A 15,657-nucleotide genomic window follows, 5' to 3' on the forward strand; every position below is an offset into this window, starting at 1 on the left:
TCAGCAGGTCAGCCGACCTGTTCAGGTCAAACCTGACAGGGGGGGTCCCACTGGTCAGCCTCTCTGGGGCTAATCCCGCGCTGACCAGCCCCTAATTGGGGTTTGACCAGGCGTGGGGCCCTCTGGCAGCGACTGAGGGGAGGGCGATTACGCCCTAATGGTCGGCCACGTCAACGGCCACCGGAGGGTGGTCGCCGGCGACCAGACCCGCGGCAGAGGGCTCGCCGGAGGCGACCTAGACGGCGCTGCACAGCACCAAAACGCACGCGGTTGGCAGCTACAGCATGCTCGCGAAGTGGCCGATCTGGCAGGACCATCTGGGGAGGCTAGGGTCGCCGGAAAAGGCGTCGGCGACGAGCCGGAGCGGCGGCCGAAGCTCGGGCACCATCGGGGTCTTTGAATTAGGGGGATCTACGCTCGGTTCTTAGCTGCTACGGCATCTACGCGTCGTCCTGGAGCTGTTGGTGCCCTCGGAAGGACGAGCTGATCATCGGAGGGCTACCGGCGACGAGCGGCAGCGGCGGTCCTCGTCAGGCTCCGGTGAAACTAGAGCTAGAGGAGGGAATCGACGGGGGAAACTTAGGGGAAACGACCGCATGCTCACGGGGAGTGCAGAGCAGAGCTTAGACGGCTCGGGGGAGGCCTCGGGGCGACGAATAGACGGGAGAGGTCCGGCGGCCGGAGGTGGAAGACGACGGCGTTGCGGGTGTTGCAGGGCTCGAGGAAGCTTCGGCTTCTGCAGAGATGACCAGGGCGACGAGGCGGAGCTAATGGCGTGCTCTGGGAGGGGATCCTATGGCCAGGGGCACGGGCAGCTCGAGCTCGAGCTCGGCTCTAATGGCGGCAGCAAGGAGGAGGAGGAGAACCGAGGCGGGGAATGGATAGGGGAGGCTCTGGGGAGCTTATCCCCGTCGTCGCCAGCGCGAGGCGGTGGCCAGGCAGGCACGCAGGTGCGTGGCCGCACCGGAGGGGGCGGCGGCCACCTCCTGCTGCCTACTGGCGCGAGGGAGGGGACGAGCGGGGAGATGGGCCGGGCCAGGCTTGGGCGACAGGTAAGTTTTTTTCCATTTCCTCTGTTTTTGTTTTTCTGTTTTGCTAATTCATTCAGCTCCAAAACAAAAAGTAAAAACTATTTTAGACCTCTTGAAATATTTGTTATAATATCCCCACTCATTTCCATGGTTTTCAACATTTTTGGAAAATTATAGTTTCTGATTTCAAATTTTAAATTTGAAACCAGTGGCTTTTGCATTCATTCCAAAAAGCTTAAAGTGTCAAGAAAATAGTTTTCTCCAATGCTCATTTACTTTCATGATTTATCAGAAACTTTGAACATTTCCTGAGGCCATTTTGGGTTCATTGATTTTGAACTAGTTTGGGATTTCCTTTAATTGAAATGGTGGCTAGGGTTTTGAGTTTTTCCTTTGCCACTTTGTTGTTTTTATTGAAACTTCTTAGATGCAAATGCAAAGAAGACATGAGCACAATGCTATCTTGCTTAAGGGTTAGGGATGTGACATCAACCGAGAGACATTTAGCACTCCCTTTATAATGTTCTCCTTGATGTACTAGCTTAACCAAGTTATAGGTAACGTTTGGTAGCTAGAACATCAAGTAAACTTCGGACTTCGGGGCTCAAAGGTGGTCCATGAGGAACAACTTCTAGTATAAGTCATAAAGAATCCTCATGGGAAAGTGGCTAATGTTGCTGACACAAGATACTATAATAATAGGTCTTCCGGCTAGCTGTGTTAGCCACGACATCACTTTATCGGGTTACACAGAGACCAATATTATAATTCTTGGGAAATGATCCAACCATCATATGTGTGTGAGATTCAGATCTGGTTGGTGTTAGAATATTCCAAACTCGGCATATGTGAAAAGGAAGGTTTGCAACACAATCGACAAGATAATGTTGCAAGATTCTCGGGAGATGAACTACGTAAGACAACTCCAAAACATGAGTTGGATTGCAAGGCACATGTGAACACACTGCCCAAGACAAGCATGATCACGTAGAAGTTTTACAACAAAACACTACCGAGTTCTGGGTGGGAACCATCATTGCAGATAACAAAGCCATGTGCAAATCCGTCTGGGCCCTTCAGGAATAACACTTAACTTCTTTTCCTTGAACAAATCAATTTGTGGCTTGGGGTGCTAGGAGATACATATGGAATGGAGGTAGATAATCTCTCAAACCATAGAATACTTTGCACGTGCATGACTTACTTGGGATGATTCCGAAGAAAACAAAATAACTTTTCTTGAATTCATAGTAGCAACTTGCATCAATTGCACAGGAATGGAGAGGAAGTCGCTTCTTACACATAACATATAATTCATGTACTAGACATAAAGATAATGCCTATGAAAGTTTCCAACACTAGCATGATGTTCAACAAATCATGGAGAGGATAAACAATTTTATCGATGGGCTCAACAACAGTTCCTCAAGGTTTCCATATATAAAGTAAATTCCACTACTATGTGAATAATGTGGTAGCATTGGTGAGACGAGAAGATATAATGGTGTATGCTTGAGGAAATATCCACGAGTAAAACAACATTACGGAGATCTATGGTTCTGACTTTGATTTGACAATAGCCACATTCAAATAAAAGGTTGGACAAGACGATAGGTGCAACAATTCATCGCAAAGGTCAATCAATGAAGATAGCATATCTGTTCTACACACACAGACACATACGAAGATACACCTTTGGAATGAACTAGGTCAGGCAAAGCTTTTATCTTCCAACTCTCCAAGTTGTTGTCTTAGCTTAACCAACTAGTTTCAGGGGTATCCAATGTAGATTCTTGGTGAAGGGATGGTTTATAGGAAAACCAACTTGATCACAAACTCAACATAACAGTCAAGGAAAAACCTGGTAATTCTTCCGAGAAGAAATTTAGAAAATTACGAACCAACGATATGTTATTAAGCTCGAGAACAATCTTGCTTTTTAGGGAAAGACGATGTTATCAAAGAGTGAGGGATTGACACAATCCTAACACATTCATCGAAAAGTGCAACAGGAAATATGGACTAGGTAGCCCTATCAATCTTTAGAATGGTGATTAAATAACCAACATGTTAAGAATAAAATTATTGTCCATTAACTTCCAAGGCAACAGGGTTGCTAGGAGTATTAATTTCACACATCATGTTCCACTTGCCGACATTCCAGTTAGAGCCAATGCGGAGATCGAGAAATGAATAATGATGGAGAGAAGTATCACTGTAGCAAGAAGTCATAAGAGGGGTGCAATTCTCATGATAACCTTGACATGAAGAGGGTAATACTTCAGGATAGAACAAAGCAAAAGCTGGGTTGACATTTTGATCTCCAGAATACAACTACTTTGACCCAATCCAGAAATGGATGAGATACTGGAGTTGCTTCTCCCAGTCATTCTGAAATAGTATGGCTCGACAGACCACAAGAATAGTAGGCATCGATGAACATGAATGCACAACAACTCTTGACTATCCATTGATAGATGAAGGTTAGAATACAATTGAAGAGGGGCAACTCAAGACCACATGATTTTTCTGAGTTGTATATGCATCGATTAGCATGTCGAAGAAGTTCAACATAATTCTTCCGGATGACCCATACAGAAAGGAAGGATTGGCACAGTCACAATATGGAGTAGAGAACTCATCAAGAGCACTCTTATTAAAATCATTTAGTTCATGAAGAACTTCTGCCATGATGGTTCATGGTATTGGAAGAATGATATACCACAAATCTTGAAGGCTATTACAAAGTTACTAATCATCCTAAAGGAACGAGCAAACATTATCAACAAGAGTGAGTGGAATGGTCCTTGGGTCCAAGAACCCAAAAATGGAATACCTACTGACTAAGTAGCATCACAGGATGCTTTTGATAGTGAGGGCCAAAATTATCACACTGGAACACAATGCAACTAGACTATTGGGTGGTTCCCTGGGAGAACACGGTTTCCTAACACTCCAACAAAACGTCAAGGTAATGGAATACCTGAACAAAACAATTGGTGTGCTTTGTTTGTCCCAAAAGACATTAACTCGGGATGAAAGGATTTGCTAATGCATCAGATTATTTATAACCCTTGGATAACTCGGACAACATAATGGTTGTACGGGCATGAAATATGAGGCAACATGCATGAAAACTAACAACATAACAACTGAATTCTTATGGAGACACTGATCCAGGAAGACATCAACTTTCCTATAGGTCTCCCGCATAGTAGCCTGTCATCCTGATAGATAGATGAGAAGCCTAATTCTTAAATCCCATAGAATAAGGAAGAGGGTGACCCTAAACAATAATAACACGGGGAAAGGAGTAAAAAGAATCTTACGTTCCCTTCCACAATCAATTCCCTTATATAGCGAAAGCATTATTAGACTCAACATCAACCAGTTTGGCTTGGTAATCCTACAGGTAGTCAATCTTTGATGCGAGCGTTGTCGGGACCCCGATCCTGAGCCATACGAATCATCACATCACTTTGCAGCCTCACGCACGGTAAACTCCACGGCTGCCACCCTACCTTGGTCGCGTCTTTTGGCTCACGTATATGAATGTGTCGCTAGCAATCATATGTCAGAGAACCCGGGTCGACATGACTTGTTATACACCCAAGTGGCACCACCATACAGGGACAGGCATACATAACCCAACAATGGAGGTGCCGGTCATCAACGTGTGTAGATGAGTCATAGCAAGCTACATGGACTCCATTACATCGTGTGACATTTCCCCGTTGGGACAGACACAACAGCAAAGAAGGATACATGTCGGTCAATCAATGTGTCTGGAGCAATAGCAAGCTACCAAGGATCAGTGGAAGCACAAAGAGGCATTTCCCCGTAAAGAAGGCTACTAAAGGCATACAACTAGGTGTAGAAACCCACACATACCGATGTATTTCAAAGCATACACACAATATGCATGATATGTGTAGATACAACATGGCATCACAACACAACTCTATGACTCAAGCATTTATTAAAGTCTCATAAGAATCAACATACTATGATATTACAAATAGGGGCACATGACCCAACACTCAAGTCATACAAGCATCAAGCGGAATCATAATATGTCTGAGTAAGACATCTACTAAAAGTGGTTGGAGGAGCCTGAAAATCTACAACGACCCTACCAAAGGAGCCAGACCTCTGTTTGGGATTCCCAAGATATTCTGGTCAACATCGTACACATTGTGTAGATCCAATAATGAGACTAATGTCTCCTCTACAAAAACATAAATTAGGCAACCGTGAGTACAAAGGTACTCAACAATACTTACATTGGAACTAGCTACATATGCATCATTGTCAACAAAAGGGGTTGTGGAGTTTAATTGCAGAAAGCCAGCTTTGACTCTTGGCTAACATGTACTACGGCCACATACAATTTCTTTGAGGTGGGGCAATGCACAACAGTCCACATATTCACCAAAACAATACACCACTATGGATCCACTCTCGTCTCCCTACAAGAAGGCCATCCATAGCACTCACACTTATCTTGCGTATTTTAGAGTATCCATTTCAAATTGTCTATGTACCACATAATAGTTCCAAGTAGTCCATATCCGAGGACGCGGATATTCGAACAGATTAATTCACCATGCAGGGGTATACTTCTTCACACACGCTCTCACCACTTATCACTATATGCACGTCATGCATCTCGGCAACCTTCAAGCGGAAGCACTAGCATGGGCATCGGCCACGACCGTTGACCACACAAGACCCTAGTCCAGGTTTATCACCTATTTGAGACTAAACCCGCAAGGAAGTCTGACCGAAGTTTCCTCAACGACCTCAAACGATGTGTGCAGGGTTCCACAAGCCCACCATCCAGGCGCCACTTGGTACACCGTGCCACTGTGTATCTACCGCACTGAAGCCTACCCCGTCGGGCAAAGCTAAACACGGCCACCAACACTTTTCCTACAAACACCAGAAACTAGTTGCAACTCCTGGACAGAGATCTAGGCGATTAATAAGTTGAGAGGGTCCATTGGTTTTGGGCCCAATGCGTGGTAGTATCTTGTCTTGGATAACATACACAGAACTCAGTTCTTAAGTAAGGTCCTAATGAGACAACCCACCATGTACTCCTACATGGCCTCTCATCGCTACCTTTACCAAATCGGATTCACACACTTTACTCTCATATAGTAGGACATGAGCACAACTATTTTTATTCATCGTCCAGATGGATCAGACCCGACACGACTCTAAGCATAGCAGGCACAGTAAGTAAGGATGGATGATTAGGCACATCAAGGCTAAAACAGTTGCTACTCATGGTAAGTTGTTTCAACTATTTACTGTGGCAAAAACAGGTCATACAGAGGAGTGGGTTCAACTATTGAAACATGTAACAGTTGAATCGTTGATGTCCTAATGTAGTAGAAGAGAGGAGGAGCAGGAGAGTGGGTTTATATTGCATGGCACTTCTAAAGATAGCATTTCTCATCATTAGTGTGAATGATCATAACGTCAGAACCATCATCTACCGAGGAGGAACAAAACCGCAAAACAAAGGGGAGCACATTGAATGCAATGCAACAAACATGATGTATGATATGGCATGTTAAAGCATTGAATTTACCTAGTGCAATAGATAGTCACATTAAGCGAAGTGGAATTCAGTTATATATTAAATTCCAACTCCAACATTATTTATAAAATTGTCCTAACCATCACTTTACCTATTTGGTGATGTTAACTTATTCAAACATGCATGAAAATGGCATAAAGAGACTCCTTGCATTTTTATGGTAATTTTCCATATATACATTATTTTCATTTGAGTTATGGTTGAATTTCTATGATTTTTAGAAGTTTTAGATATTTTTGAAATTATCAAAATCCATAAATCAATTAATGTGTCATCAATGTGTCACGCTAGCGTCAGCAGGTCAACAAGGGCGGTCCAGGTCAAAACTGACGTGTGGGCTACACACGTCAGTGACAAAGGCAAATCGGGGTTAATCATGCGTTGACCTAGCTTTAACCAGCTGTAGGGCCCAGTGTTAGTGAGGGCGGGTGGTTAATTAGGTCGGACATTAGCGGCTAATTAAAGGCCACATCGGCACCGCCAGCGGCTAGTCGTCAGTGTCCATTTGCCGCGGCGGAGGCACGTAGAAAAAACGCTATCGGCCTCCGATTCGAGCGCCATTTGGTCCTACGAGCAGCTAGAGTTGACGCGCATCAAGTGGTGGTGTTGGCTAGCTGTGGGGTCACTGGGAGGGTGGCCAGCGACAAGCTGTGCAGCGGTGGCGGCTCGGTCTTGGTTGAGTGTGGGGTTACAGTGCGCCAGGAAGTGAGTTGAGGGGCTAGACGGCCTTGAGAGAGCTCAAGGAGCTCACGGTTCTCGTTCGTTTAGGAAGAAGGGCATGATTGTAGAAGTTAATCATGTTGTTCCTGTAGGATTAGGAAAGAAAGCCAAACCTAGTCCTAGTAGTATTAGGATTCCTAGTCCTAGTCTATTTCCATAGTCCCTTGTGGACGTGTATAAAAGGCACCCTAGGGGTGTTGCTTGTAACATCCAGATCAAAGTAATACAAAGCAAAAGCAAGGCTCAACATGAGCCTGTTTGCAATCCATTGATTCGCTTGCGTTCGCTGAAGAAACCTTGGCCGACGGTGCCCAGAAGAATCGATCGGAGCTAGTTTCTACGAGATCGAGTACATACAATTCCGGCTAGCGTACGTGCACTGTCAACGAGAATCCATCCAGCTGCTTGTGTGCTTGCTAGCTTGTAAGCACACGCATGTTATAGCTCCTGGGTGATTCTACGGATCAAAACCAACAATTGGTATCTAGAGCCTCGATGATCTACGATCTACGATGACGGACAGTGACGCTAAGTCGGTCAAGTCCGGCAAGGGCGGTGCCAAGGCGAACAAGAACGGCGACAAGGTGAAGAAGGGCGTCAAGTCAGCAACCAGTGGTGGAGGAACGAGCAGCGCCAACGTCCAGGCGCATCGCAACATCCCCATCCAGTACCCGATGCTCACCGACGCCAACTATGGCGTGTGGGCGGTGAAGATGAAGATTATTCTCCGAACCCTCCGAGTGTGGCAGGCAATCACGGACGACGACGTCGATGACGAGTCCAATGAAGGTGCCATGACCGCCATAGCCCAGTCCATGCCGGATTCCGTGCTGATGACATTGGCAGAGTTCGAGACAACAAGAGAGGTGGAGTTCGAGACAACAAGAGAGGCGTGGAATGCACTCAAGGAGATGAGGATCGGAGAAGATCGCGTCACCAAGGCTCGGGCACAAGTGTTGAAGCGCCAATTTCACAAGTTGCAGATGGAGGAAACTGAATCGGTGAACGACTATGCCATGTGTCTTACTACTTTGGTGGGAGAGATCCGCGCGCTTGGTGCAAAGCTCAAGGAGACCGAGATTGTGGAGAAATTTTTCAGTTCGGTGACTGATAAATTCACGTACATCATTGGCACGATCGAGCAGCTTTACGACATCGACGACATGACCATAACAGAGGCGATCGGACGCCTACGGACATGGGAAGAGAATGCTCGTGGCTGTCGGAAAGGCAAAGGAGGAGGTAGTGACCAACTCATGTACTCACGCGCAGATTGGGAGGCCCCAAGTAGCAAAGGAAGGCGTGATGGTGGCGAAGGCTCCAGCAACGTGAAGCGCGACGGACAAACCGGAAAAGGCAAAGGAAAAGGCAAGCCACAAGGTCGTGGTAAGGCGGACCAATCTAAAGGGCGGAAGCCACGGAACTTGGATTTATCCGAGGTTAAGTGCTATAAGTGCAATGAGATGGGTCACTTTGCAAAGGATTGTCCAAAGCCTAACAAGCGGGAGATCAAGGCAAATTTGGCAAAGCAGGAAGACGAAGGTCCATGTCTTCTGATGGCCGAAGTTTGTGATCTCGCTGAAACGATGGTTGTGAAACCAAGCCGGAAGGTGCTACTTCATGAGAAGAAAGTGACACCGAAGTTATCCGGTGATCAGAACGTGTCGTGGTATCTCGACACGACTGCCAGTAACCACATGACGGGGTGCAAGGAGAAATTCCTCGAGCTGGAATACGATGTTGAAGGCTCGGTCAATTTCGGTGATGGTTCAGCTGTGGAGATTTGCGGGCAAGGATCTGTCCTCTTCAAGGGTGTACTACATCCCACGGCTGCGCAACAACATCATCTCTATTGCGAAGCTTGACGAGAATGGATGCAAGGTGAATATCGAGAACGGAGTGATGACAATCTTCGACAACCTCCGAGACGTGCTAGCTCGTGTTAATCGCACACAGAATAGACTCTATATCCTCAACCTTGATCAATCTCAACCGGAGTGTTGGCTTGCCAAGAGTGATGATGATTCGCGGTTATGGCATGCTAGATTTGGACACGTTAAATTCTACGCCTTGAAGAAGATATCAAAGATGGAGATGGTATCCGGGATGTGAGTTATCAACCATGTTGATCGAGTATGTGACGGGTGCTTGGTTGGAAAACAGCACCGCAGGCCGTTCCCTGCTCAGTCTACCTATCGTGCAAGTGATGCACTCGAGCTGCTCCATGGTGATCTATGTGGCCCTATCACCCCGGCAACTCACGCGGGAAAGAAGTATTTCTTCCTTGTGGTAGACGACTACTCGAGATATATGTGGGTCATTCTCCTACGATCTAAAGATGAGGCGTTTGAAGCGTTCAAGAAGCTGAAGGCTGCAACAGAGATGGAACACAAGCTGAAGGTTCGCGCTCTACGGACAGATCGCGGCAGAGAGTTTACGTAGAACGAGTTCAACGACTACTGCGAGAAGATTGGCATAAAAAGGTTCCTCACGGCACCTTGCACGCCGCAGCACAACGGGGTCGTTGAAAGGAGCAATCGAACCGTTGTTGACATGGCAAGGAGTTTACTCAAGAGCAAGAACCTGCCAGGGACTTTTTGGGGAGAAGTTGTCTCGACGGCGGTCTATCTTCTCAACCGGGCTCCAACGAAGGCGGTGATAGGCAAGACTCCGTATGAAGCAATTTACGGACGTAAGCCGAATCTATCTCATCTACGGACGTTCGGGTGCGTGGCACATGTGAAGACGACGGAGCCGCACCTGTCAAAGCTTGTCGATCGTAGCACCAAGATGGTGTTCATCGGATACGAGAGGAGTTCCGGCAGCAAGGCATACCACTTCTACGATCCACAAACCAAGCGTCTACAGATTTCACGCGACGTCGTGTTTGAAGAAAACCAAGCGTGGAATTGGAGCGCCGCAGCCGACGATGCTCCAAACGGTAACATATTCACGGTTGAATTTCCAACTGATGATGATGCAGGGGAGGATGTCCAGGTGGTTGGCAAGACGCCCAACCAAGGTGACCACAATGGTAGTGATCATCATGGTGCCGACACCGATGATGACGTGCATAGGTCGCAAGGAGATAGCGACAACGAAGCGCACGGCACGGGTGGAGATCTCGATGACAACATCGAGAACGAGGCGCATAGTGACGATGACAATCAAGATGATGGTCATGATCACGACGACTACGCCGACGATGCGGATGTCAATGACACGTCCGAGACTAAATCCATCTTCCTCAAGTGCATCAACATCGACACAATTTGTGTCGCCTCCTTCGCAAGCCACAACGGACTCCTCAGGGCATCATCACTACAAGACAATCAAGATAGTCTACAAGTACACAAAGCCAGTTACGCTCGAGTACTCTGGACTATGTCTGTTCGGAGTTGAGGAGCCGACGAACTTCGTAGAGGCGAGCAAAAGCCGTAGTTGGACGCACGCCATGGATGAGGAGATGAAGGCGATTGAGAGCAATGGCACATGGACTTTGGTGACCCGACCTCCGAACCAAAAGGCAATTGGTTTGAAGTGGGTTTACAAGTTAAAGAAGGACACGGAGGGTGCCATTGTGAAGTACAAGGCAAGACTCGTTGCAAAGGGCTACGTACAACGTCAAGGAGTTGACTATGATGAGGTGTTTGCACCAGTTGCTCGACTCGAGAGAGTGAGAGTGCTCCTAGCTTTGGCAGCACAAGAGGATTGGAAGGTTCATCATATGGATGTTAAATCCGCTTTCCTCAATGGTGATCTCACAGAAGAAGTGTACATGGAACAACCCCTCGTCTACGAGAAGAAACGCGAAGAAGGGAAAGTTTACAAGCTCAAGAAGGCACTTTACGGGTTGAAGCAAGCGCCAAGAGCTTGGAACTCAAAGTTAGACCGAAGTATGGTCTCGCTCGGGTTCAAGAGATGTCCCCTCGAGCATGCAGTCTATACAAAGAACTCCAAAGGCTCAAACTGTTGGGGAACGTCGCATGGGAAACAAAAAATTTCCTACGCGCACGAAGACCTATCATGGTGATGTCCAACTACGAGAGGAGATTTGGATCTATGTACCCTTGTAGATCGCACAGCAGGAAGCGTTAAGAAACGCGGTTCATGTAGTGGAACGTCCCCGCATCCCTCGATCCGCCCCGTGAACCGTCCCACGAACCGTCCCGCGATCCATCCCACGAACTATCTCGCGATCCGTTGCACGAACCGTCGTGCGATCCATCTCAAGATCCGTTCCGATCTAGTGCCGAACGGACGGCACCTCCGCGTTCAGCACACGTATAGCTCGACGATGATCTCGGCCTTCTTGATCCAGCAAGAGAGAGGGAGAGGTAGATGAGTTCCCCGGCAGCGTGACGGCGCTCCGGAGGTTGGTGGTGATCTATCCTAGCAGGGCTCCGCCCGAGCTCCGCAGAAATACGATCTAGAGGGAAAACCGTGGAGGTATGTGATCGGGCTGCGGTGGCAAATTTGTGTCTCAAAAACCCTCAATACCTCTAGTATATATAGGAGGGAGGGAGGGGAGGAGGCAGCCTCAAACCCTCAAGGTTTGACCGAAATTGGAGGTGGAGGAGTCCTACTCCAATCCTACTTGGAGTAGGATTCCACCTTCCCACTTGGAAACTCTTTCCACCTTGTGTTTTTTCCTTCTCAAACCTTATGGGCCTTGGTGGGAACTTATTCCAGCCCACTAGGGGCTTATCTCTTCCCATAGCCCATGAGACCCCTTGGGGCGTGACACCCCTCCCGATGCTCCCCGGCACCCCTCCCGGCACTCCCGGTACACTACCGATGAGCCCGAAACTTTTCAGATGACCAAAACAGGACTTCCTATATATAAATCTTTACCTCCGGACCATTCCGGAGCTCCTCGTGACGTCCTAGATCTCATCCGGGACTCTGAACAACTTTCGGTTACCAACATATAACTCAAATACGCATAAAACATCGTCGAACCTTAAGTGTGCAGACCCTGCGGGTTCGAGAACTATGTAAACATGACCCGAGAGACTCCTCGGTCAATATCCAATAGCGGGACCTGGATGCCCATATTGGATCCTACATATTCTCCGAAGATCTTATCGGTTGAACCTCAGTGTCAAGGATTCATATAATCCCGTATGTCATTCCCTTTGTCCTTCGGTATGTTACTTGCCCGACATTCGATCGTCGGTATCCGCATACCTATTTCAATCTTGTTTACCGGAAAGTATCTTTACTCATTCCATAATACAAGATCCCATGACATACACTAAGTCGCATTGCTTGCAAGGCTTGTGTGTGATGTTGTATTACCGAGTGGGCCCCGAGATACCTCTTCGTCACACGTAGTGACAAATCCCAGTCTTGATCCATACTAACTCAACGGACACCTTCGAAGATACCTGTAGAGCATATTTATAGTCACCCAATTACGCTGTGACGTTTGATACACACAAGGTATTCCTCTGGTGCCAGTGAGTTATATGATCTCATGGTCATAGGAACAAATACTTGACACGCAGAAAACTATAGCAATAAAACGACACAATCAATATGCCACGTTGATGGTTTGGGTCTTGTCCATCACATGATTCTCCTAATGATGTGATCCCGTTATCAAGTAACAACACTTGCCTATGGTTAGGAAACCTTGACCATCTTTGATCAACGAGCTAGTCAACTAGAGGCTTACTAGGGACAGTGTTTTGTCTATGTATCCACACAAGTATTGTGTTTCCAATCAATACAATTATAGCATGGATAATAAACGATTATCATGAACAAGGAAATATAATAATAACTAATTTATTATTGCCTCTGGGGCATATTTCCCACTTGCACTAGAGTCAATAATCTAGTTCACATCACCATGTGATTTCAACGAATCCAACACCCATATAGTTCTGGGGTCTGATCACGTCTTGCTCGTGAGAGAGGTTTTAGTCAACGGTTCTGAAATTTTCAGATCTGTGTGTGCTTTACAAATCTTTATGTCATCTTATAGATGTTGCTACCACGTGCTATTTGGAAATACTCCAAATATCTACTCTACTATACGAATCCGTTTTACTACTTATAGTTATTCGGATAAGTGTCAAAGCTTGCATCGACGTAACCCTTTACGATGAACTCTTTAACCACCTCCATAATCGAGAAAAATTCCTTAGTCCATTTATTTACTAAGGATAACTTTGACCGCTGATCAGTGATTCAATCCTGGATCACTCTCTGTACCTCTTAACAGATTTGCTGCAAGGCACACATCAGGTGCGGTACTCATCATGGCATACTTTAGAGTCTACGGCTAAGGTATAGAAGACGACCTCCGCCTATTCTCTTTATTCTGCCATGGTCGGGTTTTGAGTCCTACTCAAATTCACACCTTACAACACAGTAAAGAACTCCTTCTTTGCTGATCTATTTTGAACTCCTTCAAAAACTTGTCAAGGCATGCATCTTGTTGAAACTTCTATTAAGTGTTTCGATCTATCTCCATAGATCTTGATGCTCAACGTTCAAGTAGCTCAATCCAGGTATTCCTTTGAAAAACTCCTTTCAAACAACCTTTTATGCTTCACAGAAATTCCACATTACTTCTGATCAACAATATGTCAACCACATATACTTATCAGAAATTCTATAGTGCTCCCACTCACTTCTTTGGAAATACAAGTTTCTCATAAACCTTGTACAAACCCAAAATCTTTGATCATCCCATCCAAGTGTATATTCCAACTCCGAGATGCTTGCACCAGTCCATTGAAGGATCGCTGGAGCTTGCATACTTGTTAGTATCGTTAGGATCGAAAAAACATTCTGATTGTATCACATACAATCTTTCCTCAAGGAAACCGTCGAGGAAACAATGTTTTGACTTCCTATGTGCAATATTTCACAAATAATGCAGCAACTACTAACATAATTCCAACAGAGTTTTAGCATCGCTACAAGTGAGAAAGTCACATCATAGTCAACTCTTTCATCTTGTCGAAAACATCTTTGTGACAAGTCGAGCTTTTTCTTAATAGTGACTTATCACCATCATCGTCTGTCTTCCTTTTAAAGATCCATCTTTACTTAATAGTCTTACTACCATCAAGCAGATATTCCAAAGTCTACACTTTGTTTTATACATGGATACTCTCTCGGATTTTATGGCCTCCAGCCATTTGTCGGAATCCGGGCCCACCATTGCTTCTCCATAACTCGTAGGTTCATTGTTGTGCAACAACATGACCTCCAAGAGAGGGTTACCGTACCACTCTGTAGTAGTACGCGACCTTGTCGACCTACGAGGTCTGTAGTAACTTGATATGATGCTCAATGATCACTATCATTAGCTTCCACTTCAATTGGTGTAGGCGCCACAGGAACAACTTCCTGCGCCCTGCTACACACTAGTTGAAGTGATGGTTCAATAACCTCATCAAGTTCTATCACCCTCCCACTCAATTCTTTCGAGAGAAACCTTTCCTCGAGAAAGGACCCATTTCTAGAAACAAACAATTTGCTTCCGGATCTGAGATAGGAGATGTACCCAACTGTTTTAGATATCCTATGAAGATGCATTTATCCGCTTTGGGTTCGAGCTTATCAGACTTAAACTTTTCACATAAGTGTCGCAGCCCCAAATTTTCAAGAAACGACAGCTTAGATTTCTCTAAACCTCAATCTATACTGTGTCATCTCAACGGAATTACGCGGTGCCCTATTTAAAGTGAATGCGGTTGTCTCTAATGCATAACCCATAAATGATAGTGGTAATTCGAGGTGGCATGAATTGCGAAACAACTTCCACATTGTCTTAACTGTGTACCAAAACTCGCAACTCAGATATTCATCTCTATGATCATATCATAGACAGTTTATCCTCTTGTTACGACGAACTTCACTCTAAAACAGAATTGAACTTTTTCAATATTTCAGATTGTGATTCATTAAGTAAATACTCATGTATCTACTCAAATCGTCATTGAAGTAAGAACATAATGATATCCACCGCGTGCCTCAGCACCCATTGGACTGCATACATCAAAATGTATTACTTGCAACAAGTTAGTATCTTGTCTCATCTCAATGAAAACAAGGCCTTGCTCATGTGGTATGATTTGCATGTCACAAGTGATTCAAAATCATGTGAGTATAAAGATCCATCAGTATAGAGCCTCTTCATGCAATTTATACCAACACGACTCAAGCGGCAGTGCCACAAGTAAGTGGTACTATCATCATTACCTTGTATCTTTTAGCACCAATATCATGAACATGTGCAACACTACGATCGAGATTCAATAAACCATTGAAGGTGAT

This window comes from Hordeum vulgare, chromosome 6H (genome assembly GCF_904849725.1).
Source record: "Hordeum vulgare subsp. vulgare chromosome 6H, MorexV3_pseudomolecules_assembly, whole genome shotgun sequence".
Taxonomy (NCBI): domain Eukaryota; kingdom Viridiplantae; phylum Streptophyta; class Magnoliopsida; order Poales; family Poaceae; genus Hordeum; species Hordeum vulgare.